The sequence below is a fragment of the Eulemur rufifrons genome, chromosome 19 (assembly GCF_041146395.1).
Source record: "Eulemur rufifrons isolate Redbay chromosome 19, OSU_ERuf_1, whole genome shotgun sequence".
NCBI classification, from domain to species: Eukaryota; Metazoa; Chordata; class Mammalia; order Primates; family Lemuridae; genus Eulemur; species Eulemur rufifrons.
Window position 1 is genome coordinate 26,318,497 of NC_091001.1, and position 24,399 is coordinate 26,342,895.

General features: G+C 35.0%; 1 protein-coding gene and 1 pseudogene across 5 annotated transcripts in view; both read left to right on the forward strand.

Moving 5' to 3' along the window:
• LCORL (ligand dependent nuclear receptor corepressor like) overlaps positions 1-24,399 on the forward strand; it is a 161,592-nt gene that overhangs the window by 64,713 nt on the left and 72,480 nt on the right. The window lies entirely within an intron of this gene.
• On the forward strand, positions 16,337-17,091 carry LOC138400137 (dnaJ homolog subfamily C member 8 pseudogene; annotated as a pseudogene).

A 24,399-nucleotide genomic window follows, 5' to 3' on the forward strand; every position in this document is an offset into this window, starting at 1 on the left:
TCCTCCAGCTTTACCTTCTTATATCTAACTACTTACTTGATATTCTTCACCAGAATGTCTAGCAGGCATCTTAGAATGACCTACAAAACACCTGATTTTAATCTATTTCACTTTCCCAACCTTTCCTATCTTGGTAAAAGGTATCACTCTTAACCTAGTTGGTCAGGCCCAAAAACTAGGAGCCTTTCTTGATTTCTCAGTGTCTTTTATACTCCACATCCAAACTATTATCAAGTCTTTACATTCAAATCTATCCTAAATCTGACCTTGTCTCATCATTGCCATTGCTACCACCCTAATCCAAGACTTACTATGTCTGGCTTCTATTACTGAAGAGCCTCCCAATTGGTCTTTTTGTCCCTACTTTTCCCCTTTTTCACCAGTTCATTTTTTCACACAGACAGAAATATTATGTTTCTAAAGCTGAAATCTGATCATTATTCCTATGCCTACAAGCTTCTAGTGGCTTTGCCTATCAAATGTAATAAAAATCTATTAAGAACTATAGTTCTGCCTCCTCTTTGACCACATCTACTGTTCATTCTCTTGAAGACTTGTTGGCTTTTTGCTTTTCCTCAAATGTGCTACTCTTATTCTCATATCAGTGTCTTCATGCTTGGTGGTACTTCTGTCTGGAATCCAGTACACATTGTTAACTTCTTCATATGATCAGATATTACCCCTGCCTTGACCACCCTATTTATAATAACTCACCCTAGTCACTCTCTTTTGCATTCTTCTTTTTTTTTTGTCTTCCTGACCTCTCTTTTAAAATGTGTTTATTTGCCACTTCTAGAATGTAGGAACAACTTGGGCAGCGATTTTGTCTGTTTTGCTATATCTTTAGCACCTGGTGTAGGTAATAGTAAGTTAATTGAGTGCATTTAAACCTTTTAGAAAAGACGTATTTTAAAAATCAAAAGCAATCCTTTAAAATCATGATTGCCCATCCACAATTTTTACAAAGACTGACAGTACAATATGCTAGATCTTTAGAAAAACATCTTAGTGACTCCTTGAAGGTGACAAGCAGGTATTCTAAGATGTTTTGGAGATGAACCCAAAATACTGCAAATATTCCTTTCAAAGACGTTTCGTCATTGAATTATTCTTTCAGTGGTTTCACACAGCCTAAATATCCTTTTGAGGAAGTGTTTTAAATTTGGGGGAAGATATGGCTCTTTTGTTTATCTTTATATAATTCTTTAGGAGTTTGTCTAAATTTGTTTGCATATTCTAATTCATTTGAGAAAGTGTAGTCTAGTGGGTGAAAGGGAAAATTGCTGACCTGATTGTCAAAAGAGATGTAATTCTATTTGGGACCCTATTTTTTGAATTTCCATCTGTCTTTGGATAATATTTCTTCCCTGTACTCTGTCTCTAATATGGGAGACAGTGAAAGTAGCCTGTATGCAACTATATTATATGTAACAATCTATGTATATATGCTTTATACTTAAGTGCTAAATAGGAAGAAGCACTTTTATGTGGAAGTAACAGAAGAACCATATATGCTATAAATATTAACTTACAGTTTTTTAAATCTTTTTTATAATTTTTTCCCGATTTTCTTGAGTAACTCATGAACTCACCAATTGTGTCATCACCTGTGTGTTCTTTTGTAGAATGCTACAAATTTAGTTCTTTCTTTTCCCTAAGTTTGACTTTCCCCTAAGCAAGATTAGCATGTTGGCCTTTATAAAACATATTTCAGTTCTATGACTAGTTCATTAATTTCACAAAGATCTGCTGAGTTCCTACTACATGCCAGCCACTATTCCAGTAAAAAAAAAGACAAAAAACCTTCTTGTCCTCAGATAGCTATTAGGTCATTAAATATGAAATACCCGATTTCGAATCAGAAGTTTAGTTTATTGTATCTCAAACAAGAAGCAGTACAATTAATCGAAGTATGTGCCTAAACTGTCGACACAGTTTTGCCATCTTAACGGTAGCTTGCTTAGGCCAGCAGTGAAGAAGCCTGGAGAGTAGGTGGCAATGAAACTGTGAAAGGCGTTTTCCACAGCTTGTTAAGAATTGAATGTTTTTCCTTGTAAGAAATGATCCAGATCCTGGAATAAGTGATAGTCAGTTGGTGCAAAGTCTGGTGAATATGGTAGATATCAGAGAGTTTCCAAGTCCAGCTTCTGTAGTTTGGGCAGCATTGTTTCTGTGACATGTGGTCTTGCAAGAGGATTGGCCTGTCTCTGTTGACCAATCTCAACTGCTTAATTGCAAGCATCCTCATCATTTCATCCAGTTGGTTGCAGTAGACATTCGCTGCAATCAGTTGACCAGGGTTTTGTGAAGCTGTAGTGGATAATACCAGTGCCGGACCACCAAACAGACACTATTAGCTTTTTTTTGATGATTGTTCGATTTTGGACTGTGTATCAGCACTTCATCTTTATCCAGCCATTGTGCCAAACACTTGGGATTATCAAAAAGAATCCATTTTTCATCACACATAACAACACAGTGTAAAAATGGTTCATCTTTATGTTGTGACAGCAAAGAAAGGCAAGCTTTCAGATTATTTCTTTTCTGATGCTCGTTTAATTCATGCAGTACCCATCTATCCAGCTTCTTTACCTTGCTGGTATGTTTCAAATGGTCCAATAGTGTTGAAATAGTAACATCAAACCTTGCTGTTAATTCACGTGTAGGTTGAGATGGATTTGTTTCCACTACAGCTTTCAGCTCATCATTATCCACGTTGGTCTCAGGTTGCCCATGTGGCTCATTTTCAATATTAAAATCACCAGAATGGAATTTCTCAAACCATCGACATGCTGTGCATTCATTAGCCACATCCTTCCCAAACATTTCCTTGATATTTTCAGCTTTCTGCACTGCATTGGTTTTATGACAGAACTCATTTTTGAAAATAACATGAATTTTTGACTTATCCATGGTTTCACAAAAATTGCTCTAAAAAAATATTTGAAAGATAATCACAAAGTAAAACGTGTGTTTGAAAGACTGCGGGATGTACCTTCATGATAAAAATAAAACAAGAAGTGTCAAAGTGAAATGTCAAAGATATCAATTGTCAAATTTAGTACTTAAGAGAATTGGACATTCCATACTTAATAACCTAATAATTAAAAAGTTAGTTATATTTGTGGTCAGATGCATGTATATATATATATACACAAATCTCACACATGCTGGATATACACAAGTATCTATAAGTGCTGTGGAGACAAAGCAGAGAGGGGAACGTAGAGAATGGAGGTGATGATCACTTTTTTATATATGGTAGTCAGATGATATTTGAGTGAACATGTAAAAAAGTTGAGGTAGCAAACTATAGCGGTCTTAGAAGAAATATATTTTAAGAATTAAAATAATAGCAATTTTGAAAAATTATGGATTGTGGATATGGTAGGTGTCTGCTATTCCCATTCTTCAGTAATATAGAATATTTGTTTTCCTTTAAAGACCAATCTCAAATTATAGCACTTTAAAGCAGGAAGGGGATTTAGAGATTATTTGTCTCTGTTTCTTTACAGACAAAGAAATAGCAGTCAAATAATTTGACCCAGGAAACAGGTATTATAATGTAAACAAATAACGAAATGATGTTAGATAATTCATGATCACCAATAGCATTTAGCAAAATAAACAAGACATTTAAAAACTGTTTAATTAATGGATTATAGAATTCCTTGAATGAAATTTGGTGGTAAGAAAAGAGATGGAGGTTTTAGTTCCTGTTGTTGTTTGGTGGTGAGTTAAGCCAAACCAGAGTGAACTTGTGAAGCAGTGAAATTGTAAATTCCTGAGGTTCATCCATGTCTGAATCCATGGAACTAGCTCTGAACCATCAGTTGAAGCCATAGACAACGCAATGAGATGAAAAAAAAAAAAAACAACTTCATAATAACTGAATTTTTAAAATTCCCTTCACTTGTATTTTTTTAGCTCCTGATCACCCAAGACTCTGCTTATAGTTTCATTTTTTAATGTGATGAGTTTTCTCATGTCATGATCAGATTCACTTGTAACAGCAAACATTTTATCCACATGATCTAAGATTTTTAAAAAATATTTGGGGTCAAGTATCTGTGACTCCTTTATCTTTTCCTAACAATAAACATTAAGTTGAAAGATTTTCTCAGTCATAAACTTTTCACAGTGTCATGTTACTGATTCTTTAACATTGTCACTCTACATCATTGAATTCAGCCTCCTTTAGTAAGATGTATGACATTCAACATGTTCATTAACTCCTGGAAGTTAGCAAAAAATGTGCTAGATTGTTTCTTACTCCATTTATTGTTTGTTGTGATTCTTTTCTCCAAGCCTGATTGACTTAACTGTATCTTGTCATCAAACTGTTTCATAAATCCTGCATTAAAGAAAGTGCCAGTTGTGTTAACACCTCACGTCAGATATTTGTCATCTATGTGCTTGAAGTATGTGATATTTCCTTTGCCTATAGGCTGCATTAATAACATTTATTAATAATTGGTAGGCAAAAAAAACATTTAAATATTATTTTCTAAAACAATTAACTAGAGAGAGATGTACTTAAGCAATGTCTATTATCAGAATAGCATAGTTTGGAAGGTTTTCCTTCTTTATAATGTTCTTCGATGAATCATGAAGAATAATTCCACACAACATCATGAATACCTTCTTTACACCCAGTCTTTATGATGTGAACCTCATAAAAGAAGTATTCTACTCTTTAACATTACCTTAATGGCTCTGGAGTTTTTGAAGTGGTATACCAAACAAAGGTTTTAGTTTAATATCATCTTTACAATTTCCACTTAAAAAGCAGTGTTGAGCTATCTTTTGGACATCGTGATGTTCTAACACTGTTCTTTCTTGTGTAAAAACCATTTGAGGTGGCATTTTGTTCCCCGTAAAAGCTGTAGTTCATCAAAATTGAAAATGTGTGTAGTGGTTTAAACACATTTGCCAATACTGTAGTTTTTTTTTTTAATTCACCAAGGAATACTGCTGTAGCCTCACTATCAGCAGAAACTGCTTACTGAATTGTGATCTTCAAATTATATCGTTTACACAATTCTTAAATTTCTCAAACCATTCTGGATTTCTTTAAAACTCAACTCTTCACTAAATCATTGCCTCCTTCACCTAAGTTACACAACAATACAGTGTGATTGAGGTTTGTTATAAGAATTTAAGAAATTTTTATGGAATTACAAAAAATGGTACAAATAATTCTATTTGAAGTGAGAGCTCAGAAGAAAATATACTGTTGCCAGTTTAGGCTTTACAATAGAGGTAAATAGTTAAGCAGAATTTCCCCAGTAGAAGAAAGCAAAGGAAAATGGATGTCTCCTGTATCAGTGTTCTTTAGCCAAAGTTACTAACTTTGGCTGTTAAGGAAAAGCGGGAAGTTATTGGGAGACTATGGAGTATTGAAGGTTCTTAAAATTATCTAGAGTCTAGAGGACCAAGCTTGGCAAATAATAAGGAAACTAGGAATACAGAGGAACCACAGCCAAGGACAGGTCATAATAAAGAAATATGTCATGTATACGCTGAGGTTTATGGCTTCCCTAATGTGTTTGTTTTTCCAATTCCTGAGAGGAATCATTCCATTGGCTGAATCTAAGACATTTACCTGCCCACCTGCAGCACCGTTGGGACAGAGAGACAAAAGGATGGATCTAGCCTCTTCCACATCTATGGTACAGGTAGTCAAAAGATGGAAATAGCTCTCTAGAAAATGAATATGCCCAAACAGACCAGGTATATAAAAAGCAGAAGATTGTAGAGTTGTCAGGTGAAGTGTGTATGTTTTTTATTAGTGGTACTTTCTACCTACCAGCTAAATCCCTGGAAAAAGTGGGGGTTAGGGTGCTAAAAATAGGAGACTTGGGTGCTGAAGAGTACAAAAAAAAAAAAAAAAAAGCCAGATATCCACTGTAACCCTTAATTTGCCCAAAACAAGGACACCGACACCTCCTCAGCCCTTAGGCTGCTTAGATCCTACAGTGTTTGACTTTTATCGATCAGTCTTTCTTAAAAACTCTTTTTTTCACTATACCATTTTTTGCCAGTTCTCTCTTTACTCTTCTGAACATTTGTTTCCCTTTTTCTCTCCTCTGTTTTTTTCTGTTTAATATGAGGAGGGAGATACAAGTGGGGGTAAGGTGGTGGTTCTTATTCTTTGTTTCATCCCCTAAATGTTGTTCTTTCTTAAGGTTCTCAGCCTCCTTTTAATTTTATGCATTTTCTCTAGACAGTCTTACCCAATCCTACAGTTTCAAGCCCTCACATTCAGTTGATAGAAAATCTGTGTTGCTAGTGTTGATTTTTCAGGTTCATAATCCTGGCTGCATCTAGATTATCTACTTCCAGATATAACCCACAAGAATTTTGAAGGAAGGTTACTTATGTAAGTAACCTATACTCCCAGTTACCCTGACTAGAAACTTCACTCTAAAATACTTGTTGAGGAATTGAATCAACCAAGTCCCCTCAATCCCATTGATTCTACTTTGAAAAATTAATTTTTTTATTGGCCATGCAGGTGGGTGGTCATATTTTCTTGGCTTTACCATAGCCTTCCACATATTTATCTTGACACTAATTTTCTTTTTAAAACAGCCATTATCCTCTTACTCAAAGAACCTTTGTTTAGTTTCAACAGTAGAGACACACTGAAATCTGATTGTACTTAGATGTACTTCAGTGTTTTTGCTCCTTCGTGTTTCCTCTTTGCTTGATGAACCCTAAATCATCCTTCAAGGAAGAAATGTTTCATCTTCTCTCCATTCCTGTTTTTCTTTTTTTCTCCATTACTTCCAGGCAAAAATGAAAGTTTCCTTTCTGGATTTCCTCTAACATGTTGTATGTACAAAATGGAACAAGAATTTTATGTGCGGGGCCAAAAGGAGTACAATAAAAAATAAAAATCTGTATCATGTGAGCATCTGTTCTATTTGGTCAGAATACAACTTACAGGGACTGCGATATGAGAGATATATGAATTTACTGTTCTTTTTTTAAAATTTTTTTTGTTGCAAATTGGGAACTTATAATTGTATAAATTTATGTGGTACAAAGTGATGTCATGATTTATGGTACAATGTGGGATAATTAAATCAAGCTATTTAAGATATTCATCACTTCAAATACTTAACATTTTTGTGGTGAGAACATTCGAAATGTATTCCCTTAGCAATTTGAAATGTATAATATACCCTATTATTAACTATATTCACCACACTGTTCAATAGGTCTCCAAAAAAAAAACCCAAACCATATTCTTCATAACTGAGATTGTGTACCCTTTGACCGTTATCTCCCCATTGCTCCCATGCCACAGGCTCTGTAACCACTATTCTACTCTCTACGCCCCCAGCCCCCGTCTGTGTAAAAACCATCCTCCATAAAACTTAGGAACGGGCTGCACAGCAGAGGGAGAGCGATGTGTGAGTGAGTGAAGCTTCATCTATATTTATAGCCACTCCCCATCACTTGCATCTCTGCCTGTGCCACCCCAACACCCCCTAGTGGAAAAAGTGTCTTCCATGAAACAAGTCCCTGGTGCCAAAAAGACTGGGTACCGCTGATACACAGCAATAAAATTTAGAAATATGTTAAGAGGCCGAGCAAATAAAGGAGGAGCCTATTCAAAAGATGATGCAAAAGCAGTTTCCTGGTCATCATTCCCTTCTTAGTTGCTATATATGCAGATATCTTAACATTTTGTTCTATGAAATAATGTGTTTTTAGAGTGGGTTTTTTCGAATTCCTGGGCTCAAGGCATTCTCTTGCCTCAGCCTGCCGAGTAGCTGGGACTACAGGTGTGCACCTTCGTGTCCGATTGGTTTTGTTTCTTAATGAGAACTGATGTTTACACGTTTATTCAGTGCTCCTGCCACAAGTTTTTTGTGTGTGTTAGAGGATGCTGTGAATACAAGAGTTTGGTATTTTTAAACTTCTTGGAAAATCTACATGTCTTTGAGGTCTGCTTTTCTCTGATTTTTCTTTTTCTTATTTCTTTTTAAATTTTGTCTCCTTAGGTTTTTAAGTTCTTCATGATATTTTAAATTAAACCACAATGTTTATCGTTTGTATACTTTAGAAATAGTACTAATCTGTGTCATTATGTACCTAAAAACAGCAGGTTGTTAGATAACTAAAGTAAAAATGCTGTGACAGTTCTTTCACTTAGTTTTTTTTTAAAGATGTACTTTATCAAAGTATAAAAAGAGAAAATTTTGATTTCTCTCATAAATGATGCATCTAAAACTCTAACCCCAGAGTTCTTAAAACTATATTTCCTCTTAGTATCTTAACTGTAAGACTTTAACTTGATTGTAATCTACTTGCAAATTTTAGATAGCCCAACATACTTAATTAGGTGATGTTAGAATCTAAAGTTCAGGGCCTTTTAAGGAAAAAAGAAAACTTTTTTTTTTTTTAAGAGAGTATCTCACTGTATTACCCAGGCTGGAGTACAATGGCACAATCATAGCTCACTGCAGCCTTGAACTCCTGGGCTCAAGTGATCTTCCTGCCTTAGCCTCACGAGTAGCTGGGACTACAGGTGCGCACCACTGTACCCAGCTAATTTCTTTTTATCTTTGTAGAGACGGGTTATCACTATGTTGCTCATGCTGGTCTTGAACTCCTGGGCTCAAGCTATCCTCTCACCTCAGCCTCCTAAGTCTCTAGGAGTATAGGCATGAGCCATCACACCCCGGTAAAAAAGAAAACTTTTCATGGTCAAGGAAATGAGCCAAGGACTGAAATATTCCCAGTGTCCTGAACTGAAATAAAAAGAAAGAAGAGGAGGGATATGTTGGTGGGTCAGCTGTTTTTTCCCAGATAATTTTCTCTATATACTGTAGTTTTATGCATGATAAAATACAGTGTAAAAAAAAATTAATTAAAAGCTAGCCTCTGAATCAATCTGCCACCTTAACGATTTTATAAAAGACTAAAAGTTCTGTTTTATTATAATTTTGAATCTGATATTTCTAATATCTATTCTCACATAAAAGATTATTTTTATAAATACAGTTTTTGTAGCAACAGTACTTTATTAAACATTCTCTAATATATGAGTTTTCATTTTTTCTCATTTAATAGTATATAGTTACAATTGTGTTTTAAGAATTACCTAATCTCTAAGGTACTTTAGAACCTCAGTGGCTAATTCTTTCTGAATTTCTCTTATTTGGTATTGACTAGTTGTATATTATATCCTTAGCCTGCTCAGAATGTTTTACAAAGTTTTTCTACAGACTTCCCAGCCTCCAGAACTGCGAGAAACAAACTATCCAGTCTGAGGTATTTTGTTACTGCAGCCCAAATGGACTAAGACAAGTTCTGTCTAAAATATCTTGTATCTTGTATAAGATATCCACTAAAGTGCAAGGCTTCTATTTACATTGATATATATCCTTCATAAAATAAGGATTCTCCAATAAAAGGAACCCCACAGCTCCTTGAAGAATCCGTCGTTTTCATGACTAGGGCTAGGAAAATACAAGATGAGTCTAGAGCATTTTGTGTTGCCAGAAAGTAAGGAAGTGCTCAAGAAAATGGGAACACAGGAACCAACCTGGAAGAGTTCCTGATGGCCAAAGTTGCAACAATTTAAGCAACAAAATACGTAGCAATAGTTATGATAATATGGATTATAAACTATAGAATAAATAAATATCCATGTTTTCCTAGTGATATGGGTGAGTAAATAATGAGAAAGAAGGAACAGCTGTTCCTTACAGAAAGATTCCAATTTTTTAAAGTATTAATAGAAAGAATAAAGGAAATAAAAACTACCCTTAAAACACTATAGTAATAATTGTTGCATCCACCAATGAGTGCCAAAATCAGTGGGCAAAAGTTCAATGAGAAACAGGATATTTGGATGGTCTAAAAATGACTCCCCCAAGATATTAATTATTTACAAGGAAAGAAATGTTAACTTTGCAGTAGAATAACCCAGCAGACACCAAGCTAACCAAGTGATCAAGATTAACATCACCAGGAAAGTGGCATATCATGTACCCCATTTTGATGCACCGAGAAAGGTACATCACATATATAGTATTTGTGCCAAAAATGCATGACCTCAAACTAATTATGAGAAAACATCAGATAAACTGAGTGACCTTCTACCCAGATAACTGACCATACTCATCAAAAATGTCAAGGTCATAAAAGATAAGGAAAGACTGAGGAAGCATGACAACTGAGTGCAATGTGAGATCCTGGATTGGATTCTGGAACAGAAAGAGGACATTGGTGGAAAATATGAATTTCAAATAAGGTTTATAGTTTAGTTATTAGTATCATACTGCTTTTAATAATTTTACTGTGGTTATATAGGATGTTAACATTAGGATAAAACTGGGAGAAGGATGTACAAGAACTCTTTGTACTGTTTTTGAAACTTTAAAATTACTTCAGAGTTAAAAATATTTTAAAATTTTATTATGATTTAAAATCATAATAAAAATAAAATGTAAGTTAACCTTTACTAATATTTAATATATAGACTGACAGTGGGCACCGTTACTCCGAAATCAGATGACCCTTGTCACATAAAGGAGGTCATACTGTCTTGGGGGAAGAAGAGTGAGAATGCAGTTCCTCAATGAGGGATTGATAATGGAGTCCTCATTCTCTGATTTGCATTCAGAGTATTGTGCTATATTGCAGTTTATATGACCCAGTTAAGTGGATGGACATACATATTCTGTTTTTTTATCTAAATTAAGTCTCAAAAAATAGATAAGTGGCTTTAAAAGGTTGGATCATTGATAAACATTCCTCCAAGTATATGCTGTGCTTTGAGATGTTTGGCTCGTAAGAGTAGTAAGACTATGCATTTTATACATAATATACTTACATTTAAGGTGCATTCTCAGTTTTGTTAACTGATAAGCTGAATGTTTAACAAAGTTCCAAGAACTCTTCTCTGAAGATATGTTTTACTCTTAGAGACTTCCGAAGTCTATAATCGGTGAGCCTATTTACAAAGACTATTTAACAGCTAAAAGCTGTAATAGGGAAAACTGTAGTCACAAGGGAGTTGGACTTTTGCTTTAACGAGTCTAGGAGATTCAGATACAGTGGTCAGGTCATGGCTTTAAAGAGGCAAAAAAAAAAAAAATGTGGGCAATAGCAAGGATAAGAGGGGAAAACTAGATTTAGCACTAAAAGAAAATACCGTGTCCATATCTTTTTTAAAGGAAGACTATATAGATAAGTAGCTATATGAAGCTGTGATAGGACATGGCTTTCACTAAATCGTTAAGTAAGCTGTGAGTAAGAAATGAAACTTAAATATGTAACTGGGGTACAACATGATTTTCCATTATTGATAATGGTATGGATTCTTATGATAATATAGTTCTCTCCCCTTTACTCCCCCCACCCCCAAAATCCTAAAGTATTATAAAAGGCAGAGATCTTATGATTTGTGTTGTTTATATTCCTATGATGTGACAAATTTCTCATTCTGCGTGGACTGTTGAGACCGTCAAATTTGTGGATAAAAATATACTTCAGAAAGCCTATATCTGTACACTTTATGCTTGATTTTGTATTTATTTTTTACAGTATAGGTTCAGTAGTGAAATAGTAAGCCAAAGTGAAAGCAGCATAAGCAATGTGTAAGTCTTCATTCTTGCCAGCCTTTGAACCAAATAGCTCATACTCCTTCCAGAAGAGAAATCCAGAAGAGAATTTTCCTTTGGTAATTCCTTTCAGTGACTGTTCAGTAACTATTGGTATAAAGTGTGAGAGAATAAAGGAATATTTTCTCATTTTTGTATTTCTGTAGGCTACAAATTTTAAAAGATTAGCTTATTACTCAGTTGGTAATGCAGTCCTTATTCCCTTTGAAGAGTGAGAAATCATGCATTTATGAAATATTTATCAAGTTACCTTGTGGTACCATGGTATCACTGAATATGTGAGTTAGACATAGGAAGGAGAACCATTGGCTTGTTGTAGTAGCAGGATACAATTGAGATACAATAGGGAGAGTAAGTCACGTGCTCTTAATTCTCTTGTCATCTTAAAACTCTTATACTATACTCAGGAGTATTGAAATTGAAGATAAAATGAACTTCAAGGTACTCCTCCATGAAATATATAATCTTTACATTGTGTCCCTCCATACTAGATTGCTAACTCCTAGAGAGTAGAAAATATGTATTCTTTCTCAGGGTCTCTCTTATTACCCTGAGCAAGTTTCATAGTTATATTAGAGACAATATTTTAATAACTTATAAAAACAAAAGGTGATCTTTAGTTAAAATATAGCTCTGTGCATCTGTAGCTATGCTTTTTACAGTATTTTCTACATAAATAACTCTTTAAAATACTTGTCAATAGTACTTTATTTGCATTTTGTTTGAGAGTCTCATGCCATTTAAAAGTAGAGATGATAAAGTAGGAAAGCAACATTTGGAAGGGTCTTTTTTTATGGCTTATATTCAATAGGCAAGAAAGAGCAATAATATGAGTCTTCCTAGTTGAGTATTAAGCCTCCTCAGTTTACCTTTCTGTGTGCTACTATGGAATTTAAATATTCTGCATGGTCTTGTCATGACCAGAAAACAATACATTTAAATCCTCTAGTAATCCATAACAGTCCTTACCAAACTAATTTAACTAATTTGCAATAGACAACAGACTTTTAATCTTATTTGGGCTTCACTCTATTATTGCAATCTTAGATTTTCTTTGGTAGGGAGTCTGCTTTTTATTTTTATTTTATTTTAGAGACAAGGTCTTACTCTGTCACCCAGGCTAGAGTGCAGTGACGTCATCATAGCTCACTGCAGCCTCAAACTCCTAGGCTCAAGCGATCCTCTGGTTTCAGCCTCCCAAGTAGCTGGGACTACAGGTATGTGTCACCACATCAGGCTAAATTTTTTTATTTTTTGTAGAGACAAGTCTCACTATTTTGTTTGGGCTGGTGTTGAACTCCTGGCCTCAAGTGATCCTCTTGCCTTGGCCTCTCAAAGTGCTAGGATTATATTCGTGAGCCACAGTGCCAGGTTGAGTCTGCTTTTTAATAATTTTACCAGCTGTAGCAGATCTAAAAACGTATCTAAATGTGTTGACAGCCAGGCACAGTGGCTCATGCCTATAATCCCAGCACTTTGGAAGGCTGAGGCGGGAGGATCTCTTGAGCCTAGGAGTTCAAAACAACCCTGGGCAACATAGTGAGACCCCATCTCTACAAAAAATTTAAAAATTAGCCAGGTGTGGTGGTGCATGCCTGTAGTTGAAGCTACTCAAGAGGCTGAGGTGAAAGGATTACTTGAGCCCAGGAGTGGGAGGCTGCAGTGAGCTATGATCATGCCACTGCTTTCCAGCCTGGGCAACAGAGCGAGATGCAGTTTCTAAAAAAAAAAAAATAATAACAATAATAAAGGTGTTGACATCTCTTGAGTAGCACATTGGTTAGACTGAGTATGCACAATAAGTCAAACATTTGTGACACTCCCAACTATATTTCCCCACAGTAGCCTCTGGATAATAACTTCAAAACTTTGTTGAAGGTTGCCATGATAGGAATAAGGGCATTATCTAAACAACTACTTTGTTGAGTTAGAGATTGATACTATTAATACTTAATAGCAAATGCCATCACTGCTGAGGAGGCAGAAAAACAGCCCATCATGGGAAATACTCAGCATTCCGAGTAATTTCCAGTCAGATTTCCACTACAACTCGCACTATTATGTAGAGAGAGATGAGTATATCTTAGGATATCCTCAGATAAGGAGGTATTTAGAGTAAATTGCCTGACTGCATCCCTATAAGAGGAAAATGGTTTACCTTTCTTTCTGTTCAGTACCATAACTAACTGTTTCATATATCTAAGGTAGCAGTTAGGCCAACTGAAAGACTTGTGCCATTATCATTTATCTGTTCTGAATCTGTCTTGCCTAGTAGAATTTTATCAGCAGATTGTATAAGAAGTGGAAGCTGGATGAAGCAGGATGGGAGTGGAATATCTGGCTATGTTGATACAGAATAATTATTGTATGGCAGTGTATGGTTATGGTAGTTATCAGTGATTCCTGTTGGGAATCCATTCTTAAAGATTTGTTTTCTTTTTTGAAAACATTCAGAAACCTCTGAATCTTTTCTACCTTACCTTTCTTAACAAGCTGTTCTCTGATCTGTCTCTGAGACTTTTACTACCTCATAGTTGTAAGAAATGAAGTAGTGGATATAGTATTTATCATTGCAATTTAAAATTGGCATGTACTACTTTGCTGCTATAATTTTCATGATACTGTTTCTCAGATTTTTATGTCTCTTTAATTTTTCTTTCTAGCTCAGGGGTTCTTAACCTGTGAGTCACATACTCCCCAAAAAAATGATGGGTAGGATTCCATGGGTCGATGAACGTCAATGGGAGAAGAAATTAATTACATTTTTATTTTCATTAACTCTTTGTTGAAATGTAACATTTACTTCAACTGTAAATGTAGACAACAAACAACAGTGGTATTCATAATACCTGTTCAAGTAAATCAAGACCACATGAATTACTCTCCCTGTTATATCTCTACTGTATTGTACTATAACAAGCCAATGTCCTTCTTACTGTATCTTACATATTCTGTGATATACCATGGTACCACAAATCATAAATATTTTTATGTCATAGCTTGAATTATTGTTTATATTCTTACTACTTTGAAATTATGGTGGATATTAGACTTATTACTAGATCTTACATTTTAATACATTAAGAAAGAAGCAGATATACTGCATCTCAATTTTTCTAAAAAAATTGACAAGTATATTTCAATATAATTGGTTTTCTAAATACTCATGCATTTAAAAACATAATTCTGAGAAGGAGCCCACAGAGTTTACCATACTGCCAAAGGAGTTCTTGCACAAAAATAGTTAAATATTCTGTTTGCCTCTTTTACTATTATATTTGATCTTCATGCTGTCCCCAGAATGTTATGCTTTAAGAACTGTGTCCTGGCCGGGCGCGGTGGCTCACGCCTGTAATCCTAGCACTCTGGGAGGCCGAGGTGGGCGGATCGTTTGAGCTCAGGAGTTCGAGACCAGCCTGAGCAAGAGCGAGACCCCATCTCTACTAAAAATAGAAAGAAATTATACGGACAGCTAAAAATATATATAGAAAAAATTAGCCGGGCATGGTGGTGCATGCCTGTAGTCCCAGCTACTCGGGAGGCTGAGACAGAAGGATCGCTTGAGCTCAGGAGTTTGAGGTTGCTGTGAGCTAGGCTGACGCCACGGCACTCACTCTAGCTGGGCAACAGAGTGAGACTCTGTCTCAAAAAAAAAAAAAAAGAACTGTGTCCTTAGATTTTACATAAACATATATGTGTATATTTATGTACACATATACCTAGTCTTTTTTTCTCTAGATTTCATCTCTTCTCCTGGCTTCAACACTTAACCTCTGATGAGCCACAGCCACTTTCCTAATTTCTTAATATTTTCTAGACATTTCTACATATGTAATATGGGAAGAATTTTAAGTTCAGTGAGTCTGAAACTAAACTTATTTTCGTTTATAAACCTGTTCTTTTTCTTTTCATGTTACCCCTCAGTTAGTGCCATTGACACCTTCCTACTTTCCTGAATTAAATTACTAGAATCATTTTTGATTCTTTGGTCTGTCTTTCTACTGTTTCTAAAAGGTGTTGTTGCTAGGGATTATTAATGAGGCTGCTGTGAACATTCTTACACACATCTTTTTGGACATCTGTTTTATTTGTCTTGGGAAAATACCAAGGAGTGGAATTGCTGGATTGTAGGGTCAGTGTATGTTTCAAATGTATTAAAAGCTGCCAAACCATTCTTAAAAATGTATTACTTCAGTCTCGTTAGCAATGCATGAGTGTTCCAGTTGCTCCACATCCCTGTTAGCAATTAGTGTTATCAGCCTGTTACTAGCTATTCTTGTTGGTGTCTCATTTTACACATTTCCCTGATGACTAATGATGTTGAGCACTTTTTCAAGTTCTTATACACAATTTGTATATCTTCCCTTTTAAAGGATCTGTTCAAGTCATTTGTCCATTGTTAATTGGGTTTGCTATCTGTTGTTTATTTGTAGGTATACTTCATAAATTCTGGATATAAGTCCTTTGTCAGACAATTCACAATGTTTGTGTTTGTTGAATAGTACTTTAACCTTGTTAAAGTACCTTTACACCTCCTGCCTAATATGTTGGGTAGATTAACCTTGTGAGGTTGAAGCTGTATTAGTTTTGATACCCTCCATATGGTAGATAAAGAAACTAGACACATAGGAGAAACTAAGCTAAGACTAAGAAAATAAGAAAGGAGGGTCAGATGGGGGCTGGCCAGGGAAATGGCAACTTCAGGAGAGAGCGGGACTTCAGGTGGCAGAGGCAGCAGAGAGGAAGCGTTTATGACTTTCTACAGTGAGGTGAAACAAATAAAGAAGAGAGACTCGGTTCTAACATCCAAAAATCAAATTAAAAGACTGACGTATCCTGGTTCCTCTTACTTCAATTTGAACCCATTTGAGGTTCTTCAGATAGATCCTGAAGTCACAGATAAAGACATAAAAAAGAAGTTTTGACAGTTATCCATGTTAGTGCATCCTGACAAAAGTCGAGATGACGCTGACAGAACACAAAAGGCTTGAAGCTGTGGACAAAGTTCATAAGTTGCTACTGGATCAGGAACAAACGAAGAGGGCCCTGGATGTAATTTAGGCAGGAAAAGAATATGTGGAACACACTGTGAAAGAGAAAAAAAAAAAAAAAAAACAATTAAGGAAGGAAAACCTATAGTTGTAGAGGATGATTCTGAGTTGTTTAAACAAGGAGTATACAAACAGACCGTGAAACTCTTTGCTGAGCTCGAAATTAAAAGGAAAGAAAGAAGCCAAAGAGATGCATGAAAGGAAACAACAATGGGAAGAAGAGATTGAAGCTCAAGAAAAAGCCAGATGAGAGAGAGTGGCAGAAAAACTTTGAGGAAAGTGGAAATGGTCGTGTGGACAGCTGGGGAAACTTCCAAGCAAATACAAAGGGAAAAAAAGAGAAGAAAAATCAGACCTTCCTGAGACCACCAAAAGTAAAAATGGAGCAGCGTTAGTGATTACCTAGGGTCATAGCCACAGAACCTTCCCCCAGCTGTCTCCTTTCCTGCTTTGAAGGGCTCATTCTTTCCTCCCACTTCCACCACAACATAGAGTAGTATTTACTTTTTAGTCCATTTTGTTTTCAATACAGTTTAATATTGATCAGAGTAATTCTTTTGTACATTGAAATGAGGGGCTTGGTTATAAAAAGACCCTTTCCCTACCCTTTCCCCCTAGAACACAACCAGATTCGAAGATGCCACTATTGGTGCTGCCTTCTCTTCCCACAGCCAGTAACTTAATGTTTTGTACTTCACTGAATTGTGATGGTTAGAAACTTCGTGTATAGTTTGTGGAAATAATCCCATTAAACATATTGCTTAAATGGTGTTGCCGTGACTTCAGAGACAAGCCTCAGCCACCTTACAGAGCCCCTTTAATTCAGTTGCTTGCTTCTGGGTGTGCCATTCTTGAAAGCCCCGGATCGGCGGGGAAGGCAGCATGGGCACACAGACTAGTCACTTGATGTCCTGGTGCTCTGTGGCATTTGGCATGTGCGTTCCTGTCTGACTGACCAATCAGCGTAGCATGAGGCCCCAAGCCACCTAAACCTGTCCACTTTCCGAAGAACTAACCATCTTCCATTCAATGCCATGGTGTGCTAGTCTGTCTGCATTCATTAGTGGTAATATTCTTTATGTGTAATAAATTTTTATACCAAAAAAAGGGGGGGAGGATTATCTGAAAGTGTGAGAGAGGCTTGGCGACTTTCCTTTTTTAGTGGATTATAAATATTGTTGTATATATTTTAAATGTTTTGTATATCAAATTAAGCTTTAGACACATTTACAAAATGAAATAAAATGGTATTCACAAGATTATAGAACCTATTATATAAAACATATTAATTTATAATATCCAGGTAATCCAGTAGAGGGATAGAAATTTAAAGTTGTAAGGTTAACCTTCTTTAACCTTCGTGTCACACATAAATATATACCTCATTTGAAAATTATATGAAAATTCTAAACATGTTGCAAATTTGTAAGTGTGAGGCCCAGGTCAAATAACTCTCTTGGCTGCTTCCATGTTAGATGTAAAACTGAACCAGACTTTGTTCTGTTGTATTACCCTTTAGATCTTTATATTTGAAAAATATGTAACTAGGCTTATCAACAGATAAATTGATAATCTAATGACTTTCAAATTTCCTTTTTGTGTGGCTCAGCTCTCTAGCTTAGTTGTGGGGGGATGGGTTTGTGCTGCTGTTTGCCTTTTGTGTTTTAAGTGTCACACTTGTTAATGTATTTCCCTGGAGAATGATGGGGAAAAAAAGGAGAAGAAATCTAAAAAGTTTTTCATTTAGTATCTTTATCACAGGAGATTTTGGTGAGAAGGGTGAAATCTTTAGTGAAAATCAGGTGTTTTTTGTAAATCTGAGAAATTGAGATTATTGCTATTCTTGCATTCTATTTTGACAAATATTTTAAAAAGTTAGATTTATTAATGCTACTCTACATTGAGGGATTACTGGGTTTTGGTGATATAATTCAGTGATTGTGAAAGATAACATTTATTTCTTAATAGACCCTCCTTTTTCAGTGTCTTTTTCCAGTTGTCTGGTATAATGTGGATGCCGGAGCTTGTTTTTTTGAGACGTATCTAGCAGTAGAAGTGTATTACAACATGCTAGAAAAATGGTTGCAATAGAATGTTGGCAAAATTTGTCTGAAAACTTTAAAATGGCTAGAATGTTATCCTAGAGCAATGTTATTTGGGCATTAAGCAGTAGGGACAAGGAATAGAGACCCAACCTAAGCAGAGGATAAATACCTCTGAATTGTTCAAGGGGATTAAAAGGGCATGTAATATATGTCATCTTTATAAATTCTTTAACCCTATATGTAAATTATATAAGACTATAAATTTAATAATACATTATGAAACTATTACAAAGTAGTGAAAAATAACCCACGAGTACTAAACGTATTGGCATATAACATATTTATTCAATTTAACCTATTTAATGTACTGTATATACTTCTGCTGGTGGTAATTGGGAACCTTCTACGATATTATATATGAAGACAGGTTTGTAGTTGGGAGAAACTGAAATGATCTTTTCTAATTATTACACCACCCCTACTAAGGAAAATAGAAAGAGAGGGAAAGGGGGATAGAATTAGAAACGCATGCACTAAAAGGAAAATGATGCATCAGAGTTTTTCTCCCTCACTCTTTTATAAAATATAGGTATCCCTTTCTGAACTCTCATTATCTGAACTCAGAAATTTAATAAATTCAGACACATTTTCAAATAAATTTTTTGCTATTGAAAACTCAGGAACCAAATAGAATCAACTTCTACAATATCCCTTGCTATCTGAATTTTTTCTTCTAAACTATGTGGACTCAAGAACCAAATAGATTTGAAGAAGGAGTGATACTTGTACTAGTGTTTTTGTGAGTGAAATCACATGGTCTAGTAGTAAAAATACTTATCTGGGAGATAGGAAACCAATGTTCTAAGCTTTCCCACTATCTCTGACTTGATCTTTCTGGATTTTTGTTTCCTTCTCTGTAAAATTGGATTAGATCATGTCTAAAATCTGGTAGATCCAGAATTCTAGTGGTCCTGAAAGGTGGATGAGAGTCCAGAAGGTATTTTTAACATTTCAAATGGCCTTAAAAAGTCATACATTTACCTGCAGAAAGACTGTAAATCAGATAAAAAAAATTTCTTTATATTTGGACCAAATCAATATTACTGTTTAAAATTTGCTGGACCAAGTGACTAATCTCTTATTGGCATGCCTTTGAATTAAAAATGGGGATTATGTTATAAAAAATTGAAGATCATTATGCCATATATTTTCCAAGGCATATTTCCCACTGTGTAGGTGTATGGTTTAGTTTTACAGATTAAGATTAATACATTTACTTTTGGACAAACCAGAGATCTTTCAGTGGCCATATTTTTGTATTACCCAGTAATATGTGATAGACTTTCAGAAGATTCACTTCCAAAATTGGTTTTCAATTACTGTGTACCTAGACTTAACTTCATTACTTATTTTTGTTGTTCTTCACCTATAGTTAAATTATGTTCTAATATTTTATTGACTAATTCATTCGGAACTCTGAGTAGTATTTTTTTCATGGAAATAAATGTTAAGTAGTCATTCTTTTCCAAGATACAAAAGTCTGTAATGGTAATTAATGATTAATATACTTGATTTATATTATTTTAGTGTTGCCATCATTGATAATTTGTTTTTTGAAAACTGTATTCTAAATCTGAAAGAACAAGAATACATTTTATTCTTCTCTCCAGACACTACTTTGATTCCCTTCTTTCTTCTGTCACTACCAATAGTAGTGGGACTTCATTAATGGGTAAAGTACTTAACAAATAAGGACCTGTAAGATCACTTTTTAGTGATCTAAATTAAGAAGATGGGGGAAGAGATTGTTTTATAAGTCAGGACTACATCATTTGTTCTCTATTAAACTGCATATTGAGTATGTCAGTTTGAATGCTGGTGGGTGGGTGATTAGTTGATTGGTGGGTAATGAATGTGCTTTCACCCTCTGTTTTTTATAAAGACATAATACTTTATTCTGTTCCAGCCTGGGGAGAAAATAAATTTTAAATACCTTGGTATCGTGTTTAGTCTATGGAAAAGACAATTTACTCGTGAGGTACTTGTTCACTAGTAGTCAAGAAGTGTCCAATGAATGTGCTACTTGGTTGTCAAAATGTGAGTTGCAATTTGGTTTTTAAATAGCTTTGTGTAGCACCTTTTTTATTGACCCATAATGTAGAATTACTGTTGCTCCGTAATTCTTCAGGTCTGTATTCCCACATTTCCATGATTATTGACCTACTTGTAGAATGATAAAACTTGAAACTAAATTTGTTTGACTTCAATACAACTTTTTCAGAGTATCAATTATATTATTTATTAATGAATAAAAAGGATCTCAAAAGTATGTATCAACATCAAAACTAAGCATTATGAATAGTACAATGCATCTTGTGATTCTGTAAAGGATCTCTGGTGCCATCTACTGCATGGTTTTTTTAAAGGAAAAATATGTGAAATCAAATCATGGATTTTCACTTAATTTGACTTTTTCTTTTTTTTTCAGTTAGTAAGTTTTACTTTTTAAAGCAGATTTTGGTTTACAGAAAAACTGAGCAGAAAATACAAAGAGTTCTCATGTGTTCCCTCTTCTACTCCCTCAGTTTTCTCTATTAATATCTTTCATTGGTTTATTACATTTGTTACAGTTGATGAACAAATACGGATACATTATTAACTGAAGTCTATAGTTTACATTAGGTCACTTTATATATGTTATACAACCCTATGGGTTTTGCCAGATGCACAGCCATATATCCACCATTACAGTATCATACACAATAGTGTCACTTCCCCGAAAATTCCCTGTACTCCATCTGTTTCTCCCTCCTTCCACTACACCCCCAGCTCCTCCAAATATTAATCTTTTTACTGTCTCCATAGTTTTGCCTCTCCCAAAATGTTACAGAGTTGGAGTCATAGAATATGTGGCCTTTTCAGATTCACTTTTTTCACGTAGTATGTGTTTAAATTTCTTCCATGTCTTTTCATGGCTTGATAGCTCATTTGTTTATTGCCAAATAATACTCCATGCTATGTATGTACCATAGTGTGCTTATTCATTCACCTATTGAAGAACATCTTGGTTTCTTCCAATTTCTAGCAGTTATGAATAAAGCTGCTGTGAACATTCATAGGCTTATATGTGGACATAAGTTTTCAACTCATTCAGGGAAATAGCTAGCAGCATAATTTCTGGATCATATGGTAAGGCTATTTTTAGCCTTGTAAGAAACTGCCAAACTATATTCCAAAGTAGCTGTACCATTTCATATTCCCACTGGTAATGAATGAAGTCCACCTTATCAATTTTTTTTCATAAATCATGCTTTTGTTGTATCTAAAAAGTCTTTGCCAAACCCAAGGTCTCCTAGATTTTCTCCTTTGTTACCTTCTAGTGGATAAGGTTTGTGTTTTACATTTAGATATATGATCTGTTCTAAATTAATTTTTGTGAAAGGTATAAGAGATGTGTTTAAATTCTTTTCTTTGCATGTGGGTGTCCAGTTGTTCCCCCACTGTTGAAAAGATTGTCCTTTCTCCATTGGATTGCTTTCGCTCCTTTATCAAAGATCAGTTGACTCTGTGTGGGTCTATTTCTTTTCTTTTTTTTTTTTTTAAAGCTGGCGTGGCGGTTTTAATCTCTGATAACTTAGTTTTTTTTGTTTTTTTTTCTATCTTATTATGGGGGATACAGAATTTCAGGTTACATACGTTGCCCATGTACCACCTGTCCCCTTAAGTCAAAGCTCCAGGCGTGTCCGTTCCCCAGACAGTGCGCATTGCACTCATCATGCAGGCATATACCCACCCCCCCCCCCCCAGTCAGCACCTTCAAGCGTGACCATTCCCCAAACTGTGTGCAATGCACTCATCATGTAGGCATACACCCATCCCCTCCCCTCACCCCCCACCCCCCACCTCAGTCTGATATCCGATTGGTATTTCTGGGCTATCTGTTCTGTTTCATTGATTTGTCTGTTCCTTTATCAGTAACACACTGTCTTGATTACTGTAGCTTTATAATAGTAAGTCTCGAAGTTGGATAGTGTTGATCCTCCAACTTGGGTCTTCTCTGCTATTGTGTTTGCTATTCTGTGTCTTTTACCTTTTCTATATAAACTTTAGAATGACTTTGTCAATATCCACAAAGTAATTTATAGGGTTTTTGATTGAGATTGCAATGAATCTATAGATCACATTTGAAAGAACTACATCTTAGCAATAATATATCTTCTTATCCATGAACATGAAATATTTTTCCATTTATTTATAGATTTTTAAATTTCTTTCTTCACAGTTTTATAGTTTTCCTCATATAGGTCTTATATGTGTTTTGTTAGATTTATTCCTATTTCCTTTTTTTTTTTTTCTGGTGTTAATATAAGTGGTGTTTTTTAAATTTCAAATTCCATTTGCACATTGCTGGTATGTAAGAAAACAATTAACTTTTGTATATTAAGCTTGTACCCTGCAACCTTGCCATAATCACTTATTAGTTCTTAGAGTTTTTCTTTGTTTTTTATATTTTTTGTTTTGGTAAATTCTTTGGGATTTTCTACATAGAGAGTCATGTCATATGCAAACAAAGACAGTTTTATTTCTTTCTTCCTAATTTATTTCTTTTTCTTGTCTAGTTACATTACCTACGATATCCTTCCTGTATGCTGTTCAATAGAAGTGGTGAGAGGAGACATGCTTGCCTTGTTTCTGATCTTGGGGGAAAGCATCTAGTTTAACACCATTAAATATAATGTTAACTATAGGTTTTTTGTAGATGTTCTTTATCAAGTTGAGGAAGTTCCCTTCTATTCTTAGTTTCCTGAGAGCATGCATTATTAATGGTTGTTGGATTTTGTTGAATGTTTTTGCTGCATCAATTAATGTAATCATATGATTTTTTTTTTCTGTAGCCTGTTGATATGATGGATTACATGAATTGATTCTTGAATGTTGAACCAGTCTTGCATACCTAGGATACCTTGGTCGTGGTGTATAATTCTTTTTAAACATTGTTGGATTCAATTTGCTAATATTTTGTTTAAGATACTTGCATTTATGTTCATGAGAGACAGTGACTGTAGTTTGCCTTTCTTGCAGTATCTTTTTTTGGCTTTGGTATTAGGGTAATGCTGACCATAGTTATAAAGTATTCCCTCTGCTTCTGTTTTCTGAAAGAGATTTTAGGGAATTGGTATAATTTCTTCCTGCAGTGTTTGGTACAATTCACCAGTGAAACCATCTAGGCTGGAGCCTTCTGCTTTGAAAGATTATTTTGTTGTTCAACTTCTTTAATAAATATAAGCCTGTTCAGGTTATCTGTTTCTCCTTGTGTGAGTTTTGGTAGGTTGTGTCTTTTAAGGAATTGTTTCGTTTCATCTAAGTTAACACATTTGTGGGTATAAAGTTTTACTTAATACTCCTTTATTATATTGTTAATGTCCATGGAATTAGCAGTGATGGCTCCTCTTTCATTTCTGATATTAGTAATTTGTATCTTCTCTCTCACTTTTGATATCCTATCTAGCGGTTATCAATTTTATTGATCCTTTCAAAGATCCAGCTGATCCTAATTTTTTTAAAGGCATAGAATATAAACTAGATTCCTTACTCTGATCTGAGGTATCTTGTATGCCATCTACTCAGTGACTTTTTTAAGGAAGAAAAAATTCCGAA